The sequence below is a fragment of the Oncorhynchus kisutch genome, linkage group LG22, assembly GCF_002021735.2.
Source record: "Oncorhynchus kisutch isolate 150728-3 linkage group LG22, Okis_V2, whole genome shotgun sequence".
In the NCBI taxonomy this organism is placed as follows: domain Eukaryota; kingdom Metazoa; phylum Chordata; class Actinopteri; order Salmoniformes; family Salmonidae; genus Oncorhynchus; species Oncorhynchus kisutch.
Window position 1 is genome coordinate 46,684,462 of NC_034195.2, and position 13,786 is coordinate 46,698,247.

At 44.9% G+C, this 13,786-nt stretch overlaps 1 pseudogene; it reads left to right on the top strand.

Annotated features, from left to right (window-relative positions):
* The first annotated feature begins 8,694 nt into the window (after window positions 1–8,694).
* On the top strand, window positions 8,695–13,320 carry LOC109867033 (aldo-keto reductase family 1 member B1-like; annotated as a pseudogene).
* Window positions 13,321–13,786: the final 466 nt, after the last annotated feature.

Consider the following 13,786-nt stretch of genomic DNA (forward strand, 5'->3'; position numbering starts at 1 on the left):
ATAAGGCGAGGGTAAATGGAGGAGGGTGTGTCTTTTAGAAGTTTAAAACGTGTTTGGAATGCAGCCTCCCTTTAAAATGTGATTTTAAACCAGTGATGTGTATAAACCCAGGATGACTAACTGTAATTAAGCCACCGCGCAGCCATCTTGCTAACAAGCAGTGAGTGTACAATTATGTTCAATCCGGGTCCTGAAATGCCCCATAATTCAATTTACGATGATTGTACATCCGCTAAGAAAAGTCAGACAAAACTCAAAACCAACATTAATATGGAGAAGTCAACATACAAGTGTAAGTAAAAACAAATGTAAATAAGTTAGAAATTGTAAAAGTAATTATGTTTTTGTTTGGTTAGCTTTTGGAAACGTTATCTTGCACATATACCCTGACATCAGGGTATATACCCTGACACTTATGCAATGCAATTTTCGATTTACCTGATATATTCGGATTGGCTAACATTCGATGTCTGCAGAGGCGTTGTCTTCTAGCCAAGATATGAAATGCAATCATAATTGACTAGGCATATAAACACACACAACAGCTACCTGTGGTTCCACGATGACTGAAAACACAACCATAGGATGAATGAAGTGATACATTTCCGGGGCAAAAGCGGTCCATTTAAAATTAATTTATTCTTCCCTTGCCCCAATAACATTGAGTGGCTGCTGCCAACACATTGCTATTCTAACTTCCGCGACGCATATAAGGCCCTGCCTCCTTTCGGAAAAGCTGACCACGACTCCATTTGGTTGATCCCTGCCTACAGACAGAAACTAAAACAAGAAGCTCCCGCGCTGAGGTCTGTTCAACGCTGGTCCGACCAATCTGATTCCACACTCCAAGACTGCTTCCATCACGTGGACTGAGATATGTTTCGTATTGCGTCAGACAACAACGGAATACGCTGATTCGGTGAGCGAGTTCATTAGAACGTGCGTTGAAGATGTCGTTCCCATAGCAACATTTAAAACATTCCCAAACCAGAAACCGTGGGTTGATGGCAGCATTCGCGTGAAACTGAAAGCCCGAACCACTGCTTTTAATCAGGGCAAGGTGACCAGAAACATGGCCGAATACAAACAGTGTAACTATTCCCTCCGCAAGGCAATCAAACAAGCTAAGCGTCAGTATAGAGACAAAGTAGAATCTCAATTCAATGGCTCAGACACAAGAGGTATGTGGCAGGGTCTACAGTCAATCACGGATTACAAAAAGAAAACCAGCCCCGTCACGGACCAGGATGTCTTGCTCCCAGGCAGACTAAATAACTTTTTTGCCTGCTTTGAGGACAATACAGTGCCACTGACACGGCCCGCAACTAAAACATGCGGACTCTCCTTCACTGCAGCCAACGTGAGGAAAACATTTAAACGTGTCAACCCTCGCAAGGCTGCAGGCCCAGACGGCATCCCCAGCCGCGCCCTCAGAGTATGCGCAGACCAGCTGCCTGGTGTGTTTACGGACATATTCAATCAATCCCTATTCCAGTCTGTTGGCCCTCGGAGTGTGGTGTCAGGAAAATAACCTCACACTCAACGTCAACAAAACTAAGGAGATGATTGTGGACTTCAGGAAACAGCAGAGGGAACACCCCCCCCCCCCCCCCCCCCTATCCACATCGATGGAACAGTAGTGGAGAGGGTAGTAAGTGTTAAGTTCCTCGGCGTACACATCACAGACAAACTGAATTGGTCCACCCACACAGACAGCATCGTGAAGAAGGCGCAGCAGCACCTCTTCAACCTCAGGAGGCTGAAGAAATTCGGCTTGTCACCAAAAGCACTCACAAACTTCTACAGATGCACAATCGAGAGCATCCTGTCGGGCTGTATCACCACCTGGTACGGCAACTGCTCCGCCCACAACCGTAAGGCTCTCCAGAGGGTAGTGAGGTCTGCACAACGCATCACCGGGGGCAAACTACCTGCCCTCCAGGACACCTACACCACCTGATGTCACAGGAAGGCCATAAAGATCATCAAGGACAACAACCACCCGAGCCACTGCCTGTTCACCCCGCTATCATCCAGAAGGCGAGGTCAGTACAGGTGCATCAAAGCTGGGACCGAGAGACTGAAAAACAGCTTCTATCTCAAGGCCATCAGACTGTTAAACAGCCACCACTAACATTGAGTGGCTGCTGCCAACACACTGACTCAACTCCAGCCACTTTAATAATGGGAATTGATGGGAAATTATGTAAAATATATCACTAGCCACTTTAAACAATGCTACCTAATATGTCTTTTATGCTGCTGCTACTCTCTGTTTATCATTTATGCAGTCACTTCAACTATACATTCATGTACATATTACCTCAATTAGCCAGACTAACCGGTGCACATTGACTCTATACTGGTACCACCTGTATATAGCCTCGCTACTGTTATTCACTGTTTTTTTTCTTTCTTTACTTATCTATTGTTTACCTAATACCCTTAAAATATATATATATATCACTGTTGGTTAGGGCTTGTAAGTAAACATTTCACTGTAAGGTGTACACCTGTTGTATTCGGCTCACGTGACAAATATACTGATTTGATTTGAGTTCTCTCAGACAGCCGTCCATCTCCAGCCCCCCGGGTCTTGTTGGGGGGGTGTTGTTGTGCTGGTCTGTTTTATGGGTTTGTCCTGTCTGGATTGTGTGGACTTGTTCTCTGAGCTCCACCATGTCTCTCTCCAGCTCTGTGAATTTATCCCTCTCAATGATGGAGGAGCAGTGCAGTTGTGGGAGCTGGATGTGTTCAGTGCTGGGGGGGGGGGGGGTGACTATCCTCATCTGCAGAACAGTTTGAAGAGGTGTGATCAGACTAACCTCATCTGCAGAACAGTTTGAAGAGGTGTGATCAGACTATCCTCGTCTGCAGAACAGTTTGAAGAGGTGTGATCAGACTATCCTCGTCTGCAGAACAGTTTGAAGAGGTGTGATCAGACTCACTCAGGATGGGAGAGTCATCACAGAGAGAGGGCTTTTCCTGCTCTGCTCTCTCTTTGATCCAGTAGAAGTTCTGCTGGAACTGCATGAGGATTCCCTGCAACATTACTGTCCCAGATTTGTACACGTTTATAGAGGATGTTTCAATTTCCTCAATGTCTAGTATTCTGAGTTTCCGCCCTGGGCCAAAATCCTCTCTCTTGACATAGGTGTAGTGTGCTCTCATAGCGCTGTGCTATGCCAGGGGATGGTCTGTGTGGAAAATGAAGTTGCTTATGTTCCCCTCTTTGTTGCAGTCAGCAAATAGTGTCTCTGGATTGTCCTTGAGGAGCTTATTTTTGTACTTATTCCGTGCAGTGTTATTTTCAATATCCATGGGGTACTGTATTGTAATGACCTCTGCACAGGGATAAGCCATTGGGGCTTCAAAGGCCTCTGCATTTGGGTGGGGCTATGAAACTATCCTGCCATTGTTAGGCTCAAGAGTTTTCACACTTCAGTGCTAATTGACATTGCAGCCAGGTCAGTTCTGTCCTGGTAGCTTAGTAGCCTTATTTATTAAGCTTTATATAACAAAATTACCTAGAGATTATTGTATTTTACTTTTTGGCTTCAGAAGTAGTGTAGGTTGAGACTTAACATTACTCACTCAGTTTTGTGTTGGATAGTATTTACAGGTTCCACTGTGTTTCTTCTGCAGGTTTGTTAGTTTTTTCTTGATAGTCCTTACTAGTATTAGTACATTTAGGTAGTTTTGTCCAAAATCATGCTTTTAGCTATGGAATTTTGATTTGGATTGAAGGTTTTGATGTTGACGTTAGTATCCTCTATAAGTCCTTGCAAAAATATTCAAGTTGATCTACATTTATCCAACTCTAATTCTATCTTTTTGCAGAAGAACTCAGGAACCCATGAGCTCAATTACCTCTCTCTTGAAACAGGATGCAGTTTGATTGCCATCTTAAGTGTAGGTCCAATTCACAAACATTACCCCCTCGGCCCTCAATTTCGCTTGAGGGAGCGAGTGAAGAACTTTGATTACTTGTGGGGCTGATATGACCCACAATTCAATGCAAACTGTAGTCACGTGTCAAACTCCGGTTGCCGCGAAGTGTCAAATTTTATCAACATGGCAGCATATTCGGCATGTGAGACACAATTATGATACTGGCTTGCAAAACAAATATATAGATTACATTTATTTTAGCGTTGGCAAATGGGAGTGCCGCTCAAATTGGCTTAGTCTCGTAGTGAGGAGCCTATAAAACGTAGCTAGCTTCATAAACATATTTTGGGGAATTCTGAAATGTATTGGAATAAATTACCAAGTTATAAAATTAGCTAGCCAGCTAAGTATTGTAACTCTAGCTATCTACCTGACAAAATGCTAGCTAACTATGTTAGCTTGCTACATTAATAGCTTTAGGTTGATGTTTTTTAAGCTCAACTTCAAGATTTCCATCAAGGACGTTGCATCCGATCATCACTCTCCCTCGCTTGGGCAAAGGACATTTAAGGTACACTTGGATGAGATGATGTCTGAGGGTTTAGGGCCGAGGGCTGTCTACTTTGCGTTTGGGCTGCTGCCATAGACTTAGCAAAATCAGGTTGCCCCAAGCAGCACTGGAGATATTGAGATGAGCAAGATGCAAGACTTTTACTCTCACACAATCACACACAATATCTGCGCATGTGCATGGGTTCGCTTCAAACTGTTCACAACGTGGTAGCCAGAGCACCGAAACAGCAGATAAGTTGAGCCTCACACTTCAACGCTCTTAGTTGTTGTGAATATTGTACCCACTATGCTGTTTACTTTCTGCATCTACGTCATATCGCTGAGAAGATAAATTGTATAAATAGGCGTGTTTATCACTTTGTGGTGGTGGTAACTAGTGAAGTCATCCCAGAGAGTTTCATACTGTACCGTCTTTGACGACCCTGCAATCAATATACTGATAGAAGGTAGCCTTGTCCTCAGATTAGCTTTGTTAAAATCCCCAGCTACAATAAATTCAGCCTCAGGATATATGGTTTCCAGATTGCAGTGAAGTTCCTCGATGGCTGTCTTGGTATCCGCTTGCGGGGGAATATACATGGCTGTGACAATAACCGAGGAGAGTTCTCTTGGGAGATAATACGGTCGGCATTTGATTGTGTGGAATTCTAGGTCAGGTGAACAAAAGGACTTCTTGTATGTTCTTCTTACTAGAGAGATGTTTGTTACTGTTGGCCCGATACACTGAAAATCCCGTTGGCTGTACGGATTCCGACAGCATGTCCCCAGCTAGCCATGTCTCTGTGAAACAGAGTATGTTACAATCCCGAATATCTCTTTGGAAACTCTTGCCCTAATTTTGTCGACTCTGTTAACTAGGGACAATAGTTCTTCTCGGCTGTATGTAATAATTATTAACAGTGTAAGAAATAATACATAATAAACTAAATACTGCACAGTTTCCTAAGGACTTGAGGGAAGCTTCCGGGGAGAGTTCTCTTTTCTTTGTGAAGGGCAGGGCGCACTGGAATGGGTTCGCCCCAAGAGAGGGGCTCAAGCCCTGGAAAGCGTCTTAGTTCCAGCGGCTTCCTGTGAGTTCTCGCTGGCCCTTGAAAATCCTGGGATAGCCTCCCGGGTGGCGCAGTGGTTAAGGGCGCTGTACTGCAGCGCCAGCTGTGCCACCAAAGACTCTGGGTTCGCGCACAGGCTCTGTCGTAACCGACCGGGAGGTCCGTGGGGCGACGCACAATTGGCCTAGCGTCGTCCGGGTTAGGGAGGGGTTGGCCGGGAGGGATATCCTTGTCTCATCGCGCACCAGCGACTCCTGTGGCGGGCCGGGCAACCAAGGTTGCCAGGTGCACGGTGTTTCCTCCGACACATTGGTGTGGCTGGCTTCCGGGTTGGATGCGCGCTGTGTTAAGAAGCAGTGCGGCTTGGTTGGGTTGTGTATCGGAGGACTGTTAAGGGAATTTTTTTATCTATAATGACTAATTATGTATACATTTCAATCAGGACTGATTAGTCCAAATGCTATCATGTACTGTACATGTATGAATTCTCTCTTTCTCCCATTCCCAATGGTATATAATATAGTCAGGAGTTTAGAACAATGCCTTGGTACAAATGAATGAACTATCTCCAGACTGTCTAGAATGCTTATCTACACTGACTGACCTTGGCTTTAGGCGAGGAGGGAAGGCTCGAGAACTATAGGGCCTCTCTACCAGTGTCAAGAAGAGATAGAACATTTAGAAAACGCTGATGTCATTTTCAGTTTATAACATGTGGTAAAATGTGTATGAAGGCAGTACTCTCTTGAATTAAACGCTGTTACCTGACTTTTAAGACCGGGGCTCTGTCCATTCTTATAAAATAAGGGTCTTACAAACCCTTAATGCATTGACAGAGTGTTTAATTTTGATTGGGAAATAAAACTGAGGAATTTAGAATTCCTTCAACAAGGACACATGACTTTCAACCTTCGTCTCTCCCGGGGCCGAACGGGAGTTGTAGCGATGAGTCAAGATAGTAGTTACTAAAACAATTGGATACCACGAAATTGGGGAGAAAACGGGGTAAAAATTCCACAAAAATAAATCCTGGGATAGGGTGTAAATCTCACGCAGCAGGTCTCCATGGTAAACGGCCTCTGGCATGTTAGAACAATGTATGTAAAGGAAGTCGGAAAGTCAGATCCGTAACTTCGGGAAAAGGATTGGCTCTAAGGGCTGGGGTGCTAAGTGGGGTTCAAGCCGCATCTGGGGGAGCAGTCGCTCCGTCGCCCTCCTCTCGCCACCATTGGAAGTTTGTTGTGCAGCCCATCTCGCAGTCTCTCTTGCGTGGTCTCCAGGGGAATCCGACTGATTTAATTAAAACAAAGCATCGTGAAGGCCCGAGGTGGGTGTTGACGCGATGTGATATCTACCCAGTGCTCTGAATGTCAAAGTGAAGAAATTCAATGAAGCGCGGGTAAACGGTGGGAGTAACAATGACTGTCTTAAGGAGTCCTTAGCCTTAGTAAGGGATGTCCCTGTATGTCACATGCTTTCAGGTGTCGTAAAGGACACAAACCAAACGGGAGTTACCTCGGTACTAGTCCGTACGCAAAGAGAGTCCTGCAGATGGTGACGGCTGTTGATCGTTAATGGAAGGCGGCAGTCGGTCCTGGAATATGGGGCTTTTGGTCAAACATGAAAATGTGAGGCCGGTTCCACCAGACTCAATGATTTGCTGCGGGGCTCTTGTAAACGAATCCTGACCTTGACAGGAAGCCAATCAGAGAATGATTGCTCGAACGCATCCCAGCTTTGGCTGGAAGTGGGGAGTTTAGTCCTGGGAGATGGCTGATGAAAGTGTACTACAGAGCGACTGGGGTGAAATTTTTAAAGACTCGTCTCCCGTATATTTAGCTAACTCTAAACCGCAAAGGTTTGAATCGAACGCTGGCTTTGACTGGACCCGCTAACAGTGGAGCACTAAATGGAGATGGAATATGCTTAACGGTTATGAACACTGCCAGGTCTCAGGTCCGCCTGGTTGCAGGACTCTACCCATTCTATGTGGGAGCTCTCCTCCACGCTCCTTGGAACATGTAGTGGAGATGGCATGTGCCTTACCATTAGCTGACACTACCAGGCCTCAGGCTTGCCTGAGTGCGGAACATCACACATTGTAGGTGGGGAGGTCTTCTCTACGCTCACTAGACTCGAGGCTGAGACTAAACCCATTTTGATAGGGCATTGCATGGATCTGGATCATGCCCTATGAAGGGGGGAGAGGTATCTCCAGCTTGTCTGGGGAGGGAGGCCTACATCTGATGTGGGTAGTACTATCCATGCCCATTGATTTGCTGCGGACCCATAAAACGGACGGAAGAGTTCTAGGTTCTGGGCACGGATCACTGAATATCAATTTGATGAAATTCAAAGGAGCGTACCCACCTGTTGTGGTCGCACTCAAATCACCCAAGCACATTTGGTGTATGTGCATGGCTGAGGAGCCAATGGTGCGAAGCTACCATCTGTGGGATTATATTATGACTGAATGCCTCTCAGTCAGAATCCCCCCTAAACGTAACGATACCGTAGCACCACGGAGCTTCGGTTGGCCCGAGATAACCTGCCTCTTTTGTCAGATGAGTAGAGCCGTTTGTGACGGGGTTGGGGTGCACCTGGATGAGTTGCAGCCCCTCTCCTGATGCACACTGCATTTTGTGGGGAACCTGGTGCTAAATCACTTGTAGACGACTAGATTCTGGGTCAGGGTTTCGTACGTAGCAGAGCAGCTCACTCGCTGCAATCTATTGAAAGTCAGCCCTCGATCCAAGCTTTTGTTGGGGACGGAAGGCGTCTTCCTCTTCCTCCACCAGGTAGGGGGGTAGGTGGTGGTCGCCCATCTGCCGGGGCTCGTCCTCTGGTGGGACTGTGAGTCAGGTTGGGATTCGCTGTGGAAGTCAAAGGGTCACCAGGTGCACGAGGAGGCCTCTATCAAGGCGGGGGAAACTCAGAGTCCAAGCAGGGGGTCCGGACACAGGGGCCATGGAGGTTTGAGTGGGGACTTAGTCTCTGAGTGGAAAAAAAGCGGGCGGGTCACCAGGTGCACAGAGCCTGTTTTGGGTTACCAGATGCACGTGGTTCCTGACAGCTTGAATATAGATGTCTTCATGTCCGGGGAGGATTGCTTAAGTGTGGGTACCCCAGGTTCGGCCAGTGGGCAAAGTGATGGAGATGGCTGAGCCCCTGCCGAGACGCAATGATGCCCAGTGAGAGGGGTGTTGACCAGGTAGGGAGAGTAGGTGTGGAGGCCTGGGGGTCTGTAGTTCCAGGGAGTAAGCTATACACTCAAGCCCAGGGAGAGGGCAAGCAGGCGGGCAGGGAGTGTAGGCATGGAGGCCTGGAGTCAGAGGTCTGCAGGTCAATGGGGGGCTGTCTGGAGGTCAGGAAGGCCCCAGGGAGAAGGCCCAAGTGAATAGGTGTGTGAGTGACACTGTCCTTCAGGGGAGCAGAGCAGGCAATTAATGTAAAATCGTGTGAGATGAAAATGGACAAACAAAAGGGTGTGCCATGTATAAGGCTAGTCAATGGATATTCTGAAAGTAGTTTGAGGGTTGTAGGTCACATGACCAGGGAACTATTGAAATGAAAACCGTGTGAGATGAAAATGGACAAACTAAAGGATGTGCAATATAGAAGGGTACTCGGTGGACATTCTGAACCTTTTCAAAGGTCATTAGGTCACATGGCCAAGGAACTATTGAAATTAGAAAGTTCGAAAAATGTATGTAAAAAATGTGAGAGATGAAAAATGACAAACTAAAGGGTGTGCAATTCTGAACCTTGTTTGAATCCAGTAGGTCACATGTCCAAGGTGTTATTGAAATTAAAAACATTGAAAATGAATGTAAAATCGTGTGACATTAAAATGGCATATAAGGCTACTCAGTGGATATTCTGACAGCAGTTTGAGGGTTGTAGGTCGTAAAACTAAGGAGCTTTTGAAATGTTTATATTTTAAAAATGATCGTAAAATCTCATAAGATGCAAATGGACAAAAAAAAGGGTGTGCAATGTGTAGGCCCACTGAGTGTACTTTATTAAACGTTTTTGAGGTGTGTGGGTCACATGACCAAGCTGTGTGGTCACATGACCACCATGCTTTTGAATTTCAGAAATGTAAATAAGTCATTTAAAATAGTGTGAGATGTAAACCGACAAAAGAAAAGTGTGTGCAAAGTGTGTCTATGCCATCGGGTTAGCTAGAAGCAGTTTTGAAAGTGTTAGGAGTAATGGTTAAAGAGCTATTGAAATGTGAAACATTTGATTGGCACTATGTTGACGGTCCCTAACTGCTGTTGGTGAATATCCGTCGAATATCCAACCTGAATCTGTCTTTACCTCGGTAATGTCAATGACAGTGTGCCTTGATATGTACAGGTTTGCAAGTATGTAAATACTTGATACAATGTTTTAAACGCTCTAAAAAGCCTTGTGCGCTTCCTTGCCCACTCACCTTTCCACATGGGAAATGCAATGACATGCAGAATCTCTCAACAACATTGAGATATTATTAATGTACTTTAATACAATGAAAATGATGTATGTATACCATGTAATTAATAATCATGAATCATTGTGCTTGAATGCATTCCTTTTTCAGTGTGAACCCCCTTGGACTTACATGCTTACATATTTACTGGCAGATTAAATAGGGGTCAAATTCCATCAGTAAACTCAGTCATCATAGGAAATAATGGATGATAATCTCCTTAATTATGCATTGAATCAAAAATGTACTTCACCCAAACTAAGCTTTTTACCAGTCCTTCCATGTCTTAGTCTCCTCCAGCTAAAGTAGGAGAGGCAGTAAAGGCTTCCATCTGCTGGCTACAGACTCATTGATGGGGCTTTCCTCCACCAGAATGAGGTGGGAAAGGGCATCCAGGCTATGATCCAGGAGGGTACTGTAAAGAGAGAGGAGCTGTTCGTCATCAGCAAGGTGCTGCCTCAAATGTCACACTCATTCATAGCATACTGTGTGTGTGAGAATTGATAGAAGTGATTGTCAAATTGTGAATACTGTTATTCCATAGAATCTTTCAGGTGATGTAGCCTACTTGAGTGTTTCCCAGGCTATGTCACCGAATGGCACTCTATTCCCTATAACCCATAGTGCACTACTGTCTGATCTGGCCACAAGTAGTGGCTTACATGGGGGGCCTGGGCCGTTGTGGATGCAGCCCCAATCATTCCTGTGCTTCTCTCTCCACCAGCTGTGGTGTACCTTCCATAAGAAGTCTCTGGCTACAGCAGCCTGTCAGAATACCTTGAGTAACCTTAAACTGGACTATCTAGACCTCGACCTCACCCACGAAAACCAATGGGAATGAATTTTCTTGACATGCATACTGTTTCAACATGTATTTGAAATATCCTCACCACTTGTCTCTTGTAAAATATTGTAATAAACACTTGAACTGAATAAATTATTATTATTATTTTTGTTCTGATGAAATGCTTGTATTGCTTATAGTGCATGGTTTGCCTTTACAAATGCATTTTGCTCACACTTATTTCATTTTTATTTAATTTCTTCAGCCCTTTTTGTCATGCATAATGTAGAAAAAAAAATTCACACTTTGATGAAATGTTGGGGGCGTGATATGCACGGATCATCACTCAATCATTACTTGTTTTGTTGTAGATTAGGGATGAGCTCGTGGACAGCGAGGGATTCACTGTTGCCGTGGAAACCAGATTCCTGGATACCTGGGAGGTGAGAATGACAGGAAGTTAAATTAAGACAATTTCTGGGGATTTTTTTTTACATCATCACTCACACCCTTTTCCATTTGGGTGTTCTGTCTGTTCAGCGCCTCTCGGGGTATGGAAGAGCTTGTGGATGCAGGGTTGGTAAAAGCCATTGGAATCTCCAATTTCAACAGCCATCGAACTGAATCCAATCTTTCAAATTACTAGGACATGTAAACACCTTCATCATCGTTCCAGCTGTGTATTTGATCTACGCATGTGCTAGCAACAACCCAAGCAAGCCTCACTCTTTAGCAGGAGTGAAGTGAGGGTTCGGAACAACAATGTATGCACCTTAGAATTCGTTTTCACATACAAACTTGTGGTAGAACAATTATATTTTGATTGGCGATTTTCTGCATTTATCAGAGTAGCCTAATTTTCAGATGTTTCAGGATTATTAGGGAAATATGTCTCCTTGCAAAGAATGTAAACTTTTCAATCCATCTATTATATTAATCTGATTATCCACAATAATCGCATTAGTGTGTGCATGTAACCATAATATAACTTATGTAGTAGGCTGCCTCCCGAATGGCGCAGCGTCACTATTGACCCGGGTTCGATCTCTGGCTCTGTCGCCTGGAATTCGAGAAACCCATGAGGCGGCGCACAATTGGCCCAGCGTCGTCCAGGCTAGGGGAGGGTTTGGCCATCGCGCTCTAGCGACTCCTTGTGGCGGACGCATGCACGCTGACTTAGGTGGCCAGTTGTACAGTGTTTCCTCCGACACATTGGTGCAGCTGGCTTCCGGCTTAAGCGAGCAGTGTTTCAAGAAGCAGTACGGTTTGGCAGGGTCGTGTTTTCTTAAGGACGCATGGCTCTCGACCTTCGCCTCTCCCAGGTCAATATGGGAGTTACACCTGTCACCATCGTTACGCGCATCATGACACTCACCTGGACTCCATCACCTTCTTGATTACCTGCCCTATATATGTCACCCACTTTGGTTCCTTCCTGAGGCGTCATTGTTTCTGGTTCAGTTTCATGGTTGTGCGTTGTTGTTTCGTTTTTTGATTACATCACTCACTCCCTGAACTTGCTTCCCGACTCTCAGTGCACATCGTTACACCCTGTCTGCTCTGACCAGATTGAGTGCCACCCATATCTGTCCCAGCAAAAGCTGATCAACTATTGTCACTCCCAAGGCATCACTGTCACAGCATACAGCCCCCTGGGGTTACCTACCAGGCCATGGTAAACAACACACGGATAGACACAGTACAGACACATGGAGGGAAATGTTGCACACACACAGACACACATTGTTCGTAAGTTTCTACGGTAACTGTCTGATCTGATGTTCTTGTATTAGGGTCAAACCAGACAATCCCTGTTTATTTCAAGACCCAAACATCAAGGACATAACTGATAAGCACCAGAGGACTATATCTCAGGTAAAGTGAGAGCCGCAGTAACATAGTCTAACTGTTAGCTACATAGAGAAAATGGGTAAAGGGTCTATGGACCTCGCTCTGTGTTATCCCTTAATCTCATCATGGGCCCATCCTATTAGGTGCTGCTTCGTTTTCTGGTCCAAAGGGAAGTGTGTGTAATTCCAAAATCAACCACGCCCCAACACATGTACCTGGACAACCTCCAGGTACATTAGAATGATTGGGCGAGTTCGTTTTGCATCGCCTGGTGCCCGGTTGGGTGGAGTTTGTGCATTTAAGACCATTCCATTGCTCCTGAAGTGAAATCTCCACCTACCCACGGGACAGGATGATGCAAAAGGAACTCGCCCATTGTGAGAGGATGCAAAGACATGAAAGATGTTTACAGTAATGTTCTGGAACTTTTTTCAATGTTGATGCAGTTTTCCCTCTGTTTTCAAAGACTGTAGATGTTGGTTTTCATTCCAGGTGTTTGACTTTGAACTGAGCAAAGAGGACATAAGGACCATGTTATCACTGAACAGGAACTACAGTCTTTCCTCTGCTCTCATACGTAATTATAGTGCCAATCACCTCTGTCAAACGTGATCATACATCCGTTTTTAAAGCTTCAACTGATCTTTGTGTGTCTCTGTGTGACTGTCCTCCACTGTTTGTTTCCCATAGGGGGCTGAAGCACAAAGACTACCCCTTCAGTGATGAATTTGAAGAGGCAGGTATACCCGCCATTGAAGTCTCCAGCTTCACTCCATTACAGATCACATTCTACCTCATCTTAATATGGATGGAGGGCCCTGTGCTGTCAATCATATTGAATAATTTATGTTCATTATAATCACAAGAACAATATCTAGTACATAAATTGTATGCATAACATGTTGCAGAAAACATTTATAGCCTGGCCTATAATTTAAGATTCTCAAAGATTGTTGTTATTGTCACTGTTGTTCTCATTTCATTGTCTCATAGCTAATTTAACACTAAATATTTAATGAACACAGATTAGTATTTGTGAGAATAAAACAGAAACATTCTCACTCAGTAAATCTACTGAGTTGCTTATTGTGGTCGGTCTTCCATCTGAAACCGTTGCTGAGCCATAAGATGGACCGCAAAATGATCACGTTGAACATGTCCCAG